The sequence below is a fragment of the Sinocyclocheilus rhinocerous genome, unplaced genomic scaffold (assembly GCF_001515625.1).
Source record: "Sinocyclocheilus rhinocerous isolate Xijiao unplaced genomic scaffold, SAMN03320098_v1.1 scaffold1232, whole genome shotgun sequence".
Lineage (NCBI taxonomy): Eukaryota > Metazoa > Chordata > Actinopteri > Cypriniformes > Cyprinidae > Sinocyclocheilus > Sinocyclocheilus rhinocerous.
In genome coordinates this window covers 42,501-52,718 of record NW_015657490.1, presented here as the reverse complement: position 1 = coordinate 52,718, position 10,218 = coordinate 42,501, and the positions used below count along the sequence as shown (strand labels likewise).

The window sequence follows — 10,218 nt, the reverse complement described above, 5'->3', positions numbered from 1 at the left end:
CCCTGGGAATGGTCTGCAGAAGGAAGGTGGTCTCGACAGACGCTTCCAACACGGGTTGGGGAGCGCTGTGCGATGGCAAACCGGCTTTTGGCCATTGGTTAAAAGAGGAGAGTCGGCTTCACATCAACTGCCTGGAAATGCTGGCAGTATGTTTAGGCCTTCGCACCTTTCTGCCAGACCTAAGGGGACACCACGCGCTAGTCCGCTCAGACAGCATGATAGTGGTGTCATATATAAACCGCCAGACCAACACTGGTTCGCAGAGTTGTCTCGGCTGCTCTCAGCAGCCCCGTGGCCCATTCCCCTGAGACGAGACCTCCTCTCTCAGGCGAACAGAACGATATGGCACCCCCAGCCCGAGCTGTGGGCTCTGCACCTCTGGCCTCTTGATGGGAGCCTGTGGACCTCCCCGAGAACGTGGCTAAATGCAATATCTCAGGCTAGAGCTCTACGAGGCGGCACTATGCCCTTAAATGGTCTGTCTTCTCCGCCTGGTGTACGGCCCCTTGCGCAGAACGGTGTTGAGGGCTCTGAAGAGCCCTCCCTTCGAGCCGCTACAGTCCATTGACCTTCGTCCCCTGGTGCTAAAAACTGCTCTGCTACTCGCGTTAGCATCGGTAAAGCATATGGCAGATCTGCAGGCGCTCTCGGTGAGCCCCACCTGTCTTGAATTCGGGCCCAACGACTCCAAGGTCGTCCTGAAGCCGAGGCATGGTTATGTACCTAAAGTGCTCTCGACTCAGTTCAGAGCACAGGTAATAGCTCTTTTGCCGCATGGTTATGTACCTAAAGTGCTCTCGACTCAGTTCAGAGCACAGGTAATAGCTCTTTCGCCGCTTCCTCCTTCGGAGCAGGACTAAGAGCTGAATTTACTCTGCCCCCCGGGGCATTGAAATTATATATATTGAGCGTTCCTGCACCGTTCAGGCAGTCGGAACAGCATTTTGTATGCTTCGGTGACCGCACCAAAGGGTCTCTGATCACGAAGCAGAGACTTTCCAAATGAAATGTTTGGCCCTATTGCCTCCTGCGGGGCTTCCCTCCAAAATACTTGGTCCCTCTGGGCCCCATTGGTGCTCAGGGCAAGTTCAAGTATTAGTCATTCCTCTAGCATAGCACGGCGGTGCTGTACTGGTTCCCCATAGCATCTTAGCAGACGCAGTACGAGTGGAGTATTGATAGGGAACGTACTCGGTTACTAACTTATCCTCGGTTCCCTGAGACACGGGAACGAGTACTGCGTTGCTGGCCGTGCTATGTAGCTGCACGACTCGGTCGTCGCTTCAGTCGAAGTAACCTGAGGATCCTATGGCGAAGTGTCCGCTTATATAGCCAGATGCCCCGCCCATTCTGCCGGGCTTTGTCGCCATTGGTTTGTTTTTAATTCACTGCACGAGCCAATGGCCGTGCAGTTACACTGCGTTATTTTAAAAGGCTTCAGTATTTGGAGAACCGAGGTTACGTAAGTAACCGAGTACATTGTCTAACCACTTTCTAGGTTCCCCCCCTCCAGTACTGTAAGCTGGAGGTGAGAGTGCAGACATAAAAGCATCCATTTTTACATGCTTCCTCAGGGTTTTCGAGGAACGGGTCAAAAGAAAGAGGGTCTCCTACTCCCCTTTCTAAATCAGGAAAAAAAAAAAAAAAAAAGCAGTGTTCGGGCTGCCTCCCCCAGACTTAAGGGTCTTAAGTAAGGTTAGCCCTCCTGTGGCTTCCTTTGGAGTTGAGCCTCTCTTGTGCTAAGATTTCCCCTTGGGGAGGCAGCATCATCAGAGCCGGTAGCCGCTCAGGGCTTTTTTGCAGGCTCCCTTTGGCAAGCTGCCCCTTTTAGCTTGTGACACTGTCACACAGGACACATGTTTTATACCGCTCAATATATATTATGATGGTTTTATATCTATATATTTGAGATTTAATAGGTTTTTGAGGTTTACATGTTGTCTTTTTTTAATTTGTGTATGTCTTTAAATGTTCATGGGTCAGCTTTTTGTATGAGAAATCAAGTCAATTGTGAAATTTTTCTCCCTGTGGCAGGCATTCCATGAGTGAAAGCACACTCTTACAGCTTACCCACTTTTTCCATAAAGCCTCACCTTTAGGACTGTGGTAGCCCGCAAGGGAGGGAGGAAGATTCTAGAGTCTGGGACTTTCCTTGCTTTCAAGGCATAGGAGCCAGAATATCTTCTATATTCATGGTAGATAAGGGTGTTGAGTAAATGTATGCTATGCTCACTGTGTTTGTGCATGTTTCTAACTTAGTGTGGCAGGCAATCCTGCGGCATAGCGGAGTGGGGTTTTTTTCCCCATAGCATCAATCCAAGATACAGTGTTGAGTTCCACTTCGAAAGGGAGTTTCTCAGGTTACAACTGTAACCATGGTTCCCAGAGAATGGGAACGAGACACCGTGTCTCATTGCTAGGCCATTGGGCATGCCTGCATGTCTCCTTCAGACAAAAAAAGTTGAAGAGGTGTATTACGGGCACCCTCTTGTACTTCCGGGCACTCCACTAATGACATCACGCACTGTCGCCAGCCAATGAAATTGAAGCGAGTTCACACATGCTTCAGACACCGGTCATGCTGATGGGTTTCCCCATACTGTCAATCCAAGATGGAGTGTCTCATTCCCCTTCTCATGGAACCATGCTTACAGTCGTAACCGGAGACATTTCTTTAAAACTGGCTCAGCAATTAAGTAATGTTACTGAAACAGCTGCTTGATGATGGTAATTTATTCATCTACTCTGATTTTGTTTTGAGATAATTTCCAGTATCTAGGAAAGAATTTATTATAGTTTTCAAGGCCATCTCTTTGGAAATGTGTATGGTCTTCAGGAACAATAATAGGGGCTCAAAGATATCTGTTGTCTGAAATTCAGATCCTGCTCTTTTTGTGAGGTTTTATCTGAAACTGTAGGTCATTTGTTTTGGGAGTGTCATGAATGTAAATACACAAAAAGTAACCCCCCTCTTTAATATCTTCAAACAACAACTGAATTTGTATTTAACTACAATGTTAAACTAATAAATAACAAGTGATATATAAAAAAAAACATCTAGAATTTGTGCCATGTTTAATATTTTTTCCGATTATGCTTTCATTTTCATTTATGTGCTTTCTCTTTTTTTCTCTTCCATTTCTTAGGAAATATTTTCTTTAAGTTAATTACTTTCATATAATTTTTCTGGCGAACTATCATTCTGTAACTTGTTTATTGTTTAAAAGGCTGTCTGTTATTGTATCCTTTGTTTGTTAAAATTGCAATTAAAAACATTGTGAAACCGCTGTGTCGTCATCAGAGCTTGTGCAGTTTATTTGCTGACAACACTTCTGGTGCAGCAATTTTTTAATGTGTGCACAGGATCTGAACTTTATGGTGGATGAAGACAGTGTTCCTCACACAAATCAATTGCTTGGCCTCAGAACATTTGGAATATTTGTGTGTCTGTAGTCATATCTACCTCTTATGTCTTGTGTTTTATATTATATAACATGCAAATGGGTCGGTTTAGGGGTGGAGTTCGGTTACATGCTCAAACATGTCTAAATAGTGTCAATTAAAATAAGTAAATGTAAATAAAATTATACTGGCTGATTAAATTGAAAATCACACCCCAACATATAATTTCATCGTCTGTGTATGACATCAAAGGTTTCTCACTGAAAGCAATGGAGTTCCCTGTATGTTGAAAAATGGTGCTAAAGGGGTATAGTGTGTGTTAAAAAGTGACCACAAGGGATTCTGAGAGTGTGTTAATATAAGATGAGTTGAATGTGTTGGACAATCGTGTAATCAGTCTAATTACAGCTTAAAAATAGCTTAAATATAGCAAACTTGTAGCTTCTAGTTGAATTAGCTATTTTCTCTGAAACTTGAGTAGCTTGCCCAGAAACTGGTCTTGTTTTGTCCGAATAGCCACATCACTTCCACAGTAAGATTAATTGACCTTTAGGTTGTGTAATAATCCTTTTCCTGGAGGGCCCACGACAATAGTTGTGAACAAAACAGCTTTCTTTCTGCTATGGTCACGCAGATTTGTTTGCACATTAAACTCGTGGCCAAGAGAGAAGGATTCCTTTTCTCGACGAAATGATCTTGTGGCCACAACATATTTTCACCTTCCCACGGGAGTTAAGCCCCATATAAACACTGTAAGAATCACCCATTCATTCCCACTCATAAATTACCTGATAATGAAGGTCCCAGTCTGAGAGCAATGTGCCTGGGAAGAAAAAAAAACAGAAAAAAAAAACTTAAAAACATGCAAACAATTAAATTATAATTGTTTCGGGATATGAGACTATATGACATTTTTACTGTATAGTGGAATATCTGTAGATACAAAAAACAACAGCAACAGGATGCATTACCAGGGGTGCACATAAGTGCCTGGGAAGAAACAAAAACAGAAAAAAGAAAAAAAAAAATTAATTAAAAAAAACATGCAAACAATTAGATTATAACTATATGACATTTATCTGGGTTATTCCCAGAAGTTGACAGGAACAAGTAAACAGATTTGATGAATGTCTCATGTGACCACCTTATTGGCAGCAGAATGAAGGTGGCTGATCTGGCCAAATTCCACCATTAATAAAAATGGCCATGGGAGTAAAAGTGGCTGATCTGGCCAAATTCCACTGATTAGAAATTGTGGCAAACCAGATAGGCATAGCCATAATAAAAACCGGAACTACCAACTTTGGTAAGAGAAAAAGGTATAAAACGGATGAGCTGACAGACAAAGACTCCGATGCAGCGGCTGTCATCTCGGCTTTGTTGCAGTGTTCAATAAAGTCTTATTTTGACATCTGGAACTCTGCTTCTTGAGCTTTTTTGACAACTTCGAAAAAGACCATTGTTTGTTCCACGACACTAGCAACCCGCAAAAATATAAGCTTGCTGATTTTAGGTTTAAAAATGTTTAAAATTCTAATAAAAAAAAAAGTACAATATAAACAAATTAAAATCTAAATATTAGCATTCAATTTTTTTTGTAAGTACTATATGTACTATAAATTAATTTAATTTTTATTTATTACTAATTTTTCCATTTTAAAATATAATGGTACTTGAAAAATAAACTCACTAAATAAAGTGCAATGATACTATTATTACTATTCTTACTATGTGCCGTGTGAGTAGCAAACCAATTCTCCAAGTGCTCTCGTGAGAACCAGACTAAAAAACGTATGTACATTACATTCACAGGTTCAAGAATTGTAGAACTATGTGACACTGAGAAGCGTCCAAGCACCTTCGGTCCTTTCAAAGGGCGTTAGAAGAATAAAAAGCATGATTGCAAATATAAACAGTAAAATAACATTAAATTAATATACAACATACATCCAATATTTTAATGCATTGATAACCCAATGTTTTAATTATATTCAGCTTATTAATAAAGGGTGCTTGACATGACACAAACTAAATGTAACCGTTGAATATGCATTGAATAACAGATTTGTGTAATAACATCAACATATTAAACCAACCATTGAAATATAAATTAAATGTACTGGCAGATATGGCCCATTTACTAATACTCTACTAACTGCTAGTTGACATGTAGTTGCAAAGTTACTTGCTGTTAATAGAATGTCTAAAGTGGACTATCGAAATAAAGTGTTACCTAATATACAACATACATCCAATATTTTAATGCATTGATAACCCAATGTTTTAATTATATTCAGCTTATTAATAAAGGGTGCTTGACATGACACAAACTAAATGTAACCGTTGAATATGCATTGAATAACAGATTTGTGTAATAACATCAACATATTAAACCAACCATTGAAATATAAATTAAATGTACTGGCAGATATGGCCCATTTCCAATCAAACTGGTTCACAGAATTAACTATAAATTAATGGCATTAGAAAACTAATGATCATCACAAATTGCGACACAAGCATAATTTATGTAGTCTTATTCATTCCAGTAATAGCCTACTCTCCTAAGATGCCAAAATATAAACATAACTTAATAGGGAGGAAAATAACAATGAACGTACCTTGTTCAAATTAAACAATTATGATAATTTGCCTAAAAAGCACTAAATTCACAGCATGAAACTTTTTGAAGTGCACGTTGCGACAAAACATCAATAGTTAAAGTAAGATTATTAAAAAATATATAGTAAGTGTATGAATTGTAGGGGATCAGGTACTTACACAAGAGTTGTGTGACTTTTTTGAAGATATGTGTAGGACTGAACGGCTCAGGTTGGAGCTCTTTATAGAGGAGCAGTGCACAGTGAGAGCTGAAGTCCCTGCCCCTCTCTTTTCTAAATCTAAGTGTACCTCCCCAGCAAACACAAAACATTTTTACTACATTTCACGATGTTGTATTTTGGTTGCATTTGGGTAATGTTATAGTACATTTTTTAGAAACTGGTATGCAACCAAAATAAATCATTTTAGAAATGTTGTGGAAATACCAAACTGGTATGTTTTCTTTAAGTTCTCAAAAGAAAAGAAAGAAAAAATACAAGTATCACTTGTGTCAACATGAAAGCAAAACTTTTTGAGATGTTTTATTCATGTGTTAATATAACGTAACCTGTACATTGGAAAGATGTTTTAAAAACAACATGACAGTACCAAAATGCAACCAGACCAAATCATTCAGTAATTAGAAAAATATATCAATATCACTGTCAGTACACCTGTGCATGGGCGCCGACTTATGTCAAATAAAACGCACAGAAAATGAAAGATTATGTGGCCCCATACAAGCTTCCACCATGGGCAGTTTTTTTTATTTATTATATACTTTTGTGGGACATTTTATTTGGGTATTAATATAATGCAATCTGCATGTTTTAAGAACGTTTAAAAAATATAACGGTTTTATATTCATGTATCCATTTAAATGAAACACTTTAGAAAAGTTGTGAAAACACTAAAACATTTAATAGTGATCTTTTTTAATAATGAGAGTATTGTGCAATGCTTTAAATTTAACAATAGGCCTAAAATAGAATCACTGCTGGGGGGTTTTTTCCTTCAGAGACAGATGTACTTAACCTAAACAATTTATTTGTGTATTTATAATTTTTTATTGCTACTTGGATTCAACCCACTTTATTTCCTCATCTGTTTAAAATCATATTATTAATACTCTTCTGTTCTATGACTTATATGCAGGTGTATGCACATATAGTTATTTAATTATTAAATTATATAGTATTATTTAGTCATGTTTGTGATATTTAAAATGTATATACATATTTATATGGGATGAAAGATATAGACTGTACATAGCTTGCTTATTGTGTACAAAGGCATGATCTATTTCCACATCATTTTATCAATAAACTATATGCTTCTAACTGCAGCTCGAGAGCTATAGTTCCAACCACCTTAGTTTGCGACATTGTTGCGAATGTTTGTTGGAACTATATGCTTTTGTGAAACACCAAATTGTTAAACTATGTTGATATCAACAGAACTTGTAACCATAGTTGGCTTACAATGCTTTTGGGAAATGCACCCCTGGAAGATCAGAACTGATTAACCTACAGGTATTTCCCAACATATCCTGTTCACACAATCTCTAAATGGTCACTGATTCTTAAGATAAGGGACAAAACATGTCCTAAACACAAAAGCTCTCTTTGTGTTAAAAATGAAGAAATTCATCAAAATAAAAATACTTCAGTTACATCGAAATAAAATGTTAAACTATGTTGATATCAACAGAACTTGTAACCATAGTTGGCTTACAATGCTTTTGGGAAATGCACCCCTGGAAGATCAGAACTGATTAACCTACAGGTATTTCCCAACATATCCTGTTCACACAATCTCTAAATGGTCACTGATTCTTAAGATAAGGGACAAAACATGTCCTAAACACAAAAGCTCTCTTTGTGTTAAAAATGAAGAAATTCATCAAAATAAAAATACTTCAGTTACATCGAAATAAAATCTGTATACTCAGGGCATTCATTGTTTGCTTTTAAATAACTTTTTTATTTTTTAAGTATTGCTTTAAATACATGCTCTATACTTTGAAAATGCATGTAATTAACCTGAGGTCACAATGTAAAATGTAAATGCAGCAAATATGACCAGGCCCGGAACATTTTTTGTATGACATTAAAATTCTTTTTAGAATAATTGCACATGAATAGGTTAAGCAAAATAACTATTTGACTGCAGGCAGACATACATTATGGTACAGTACAAATATTTGGAGCGTCCCTTATTCTGTCCCTTATTTTCTTAAAGAACAAACACTTATTTTCTACAAGAATAAACACTATTTTCTTAAAGAATCACAATTGTCCCTTATTTTCCATTTCTGAAGTTAATTGGCAACCCTAATGATGAGTTGTTGCAGATATGCGAGAAAAAAATAATAGATGAAAAATAGATAATAGAAAGCGCAAAGCGCAAAGGTGGCACTTAAAAGGGCCAGTAAAATAAAATAAAATAAAAAATAAGTGGGCCGGTCTAAGGCATGAAACTCCAGGGCTGAAAATGAGTCCCACTCTGGCCCTGAATATGACGCATTTCTCTGAATGACTGCAGAGAACAAGTACCTGATTCACAATATTAGATTCCAAGTGCAGAAATAAGATGCAGTTTAGTTTTGTGGTGTCCAAACTGATGTTTTTTTTTTTTTATTGACAATAAGCTACACAATACATAAAAAACGTCTCAGGTTATGCATGTAACCATGGTTCCCAGAGAGGGAACAAGACGCTGCGTCCTCTAGCGGACACCATGGGGAATGCTGCCAGCATGACCGGTGTCTGAAGCACGTGTGAAACAATGCCAATCCTATTGGCCCGTAATGTCATAGGCGGTTGCCTGGAAGTGTAAAAGGGCACCTGTTGAATACGTCACCAACTTAGTTGTCTGTAGGAGATGTAAACAGGCAGGCCGAAGGCATGGCGAGGGGACGCAGCGTCTTGTTCCCTCTCGGGGAACCATGGTTACATACGTAAACCGAGACGTTCCCCTTCTAGGGAACTCACGCTGCGTCCACTAGCGGACACTATGGGGAATGAAATGCCAACTATGCCGTGCCGAGGTGCATGCCTATCCACCTGATGAGAGACCAAGGAGGTGACAGACATTCACCTAACCTTTCCTCAGAAAGGGGCCAAGCCACTGACGCCTCGGACCGCTTACATAACTTGGCAGAAATGGAGAACCCAATTCAGATAAAGGGGAAAATCCAAACCAAAGTTAAGAACACAGCTATCCTCAGATATCTATGCTATGTGAGCAATACTAGCCTGGATACACAAGATAGCAAGAGGCAAACTAGAAAACCTCTAGATAGGAGCTCAAAGAGATCGCTACTTAAAGCCCAAGTAAGGGGAGTAGCTGCTGAGCTAGAATACAGCTATCCTCAGATAGCTATATCCTAAGGGTCTTATGAAAGGCTTATAGACCAAGATAAACCATATACAGCTAGCCTCAGATAGCCAGGTAAGACCTTCCTTCAAAATTGCCCAGACCACAGAGAGTGGGCTATATGCTTACAACCCTAGCAGGGGAGATAACACGGTCTAGGCAAGGGTTCAAGGAGACCGCTACTTAAAAACCCTAGGCAGGGGAGCAATCACTGAGCTAGCGCATAGCTATCCTCAGATAGCTATGTACCTAGGAAGGGGCTACCAGAAGGGGGACCAACTGAAACTGCCCAGACCACAGAGAGTGGGCTGTCTACTTACAAACCTGAGAGGGGAGACAGCACTGATTAGGCCGAGGCTCAAGGAGAACGCTACTTAAAACCCTTGGCAGGGGAGCAATAATTGAGCTGGCAAATAGCTATCCTCAGATAGCTAGGCTCTAGAAAAAGGGAACCATTGCAATTGCCAAGACCACCAGCAGTGGGCTGTCTACTTAAAAACCCTATAAGGGGAGACGTTCCATCTCTTGTCATGGTGTGCTGTTAAAGTTGTACACATTGTGCCCTTTTTTGGGTAAATGCTTGGGGCCTGCAGCTCTGAGAACTAAAGAGTTGTCATTTATTAGGAAACAAAGGGTAAATGGTCTTTGGTCATTTATTAAGTTGAGATACAGATGAGTACAGATGGTACTCATCCAGAATAATACTTCTACCTTCAGAGTCCTTCAGGGAACGAGGGTTACCATACGTAACCGAGACATTCCCTTTCAGTCGGTCACTCCCAGTCACGTCGGTGACCGACGAATTGGGATATCGCTTCGATAGACCAATCTACTTCG

At 39.3% G+C, this 10,218-nt stretch overlaps 2 protein-coding genes across 3 annotated transcripts in view; one reads left to right on the top strand and one right to left on the bottom strand.

Moving 5' to 3' along the window:
* Positions 1–6,253, bottom strand: part of LOC107721062 (uncharacterized) — a 33,053-nt gene extending 26,800 nt beyond the window's left edge. Inside the window, exons 1-2 of one of the 2 annotated variants that reach the window (XM_016528918.1) lie at positions 6,184–6,253; positions 4,191–4,225 (exon numbers count right to left, since the gene is read on the bottom strand). The gene's annotated coding sequence lies outside the window, so the exon portion shown is untranslated. The remainder of the gene's footprint in view (positions 1–4,190; positions 4,226–6,183) is intronic. The other variant, XM_016528919.1, reaches the window with a different exon arrangement.
* Positions 1–10,218, top strand: part of LOC107721045 (heat shock 70 kDa protein 12A-like) — a 15,036-nt gene that overhangs the window by 375 nt on the left and 4,443 nt on the right. The window lies entirely within an intron of this gene.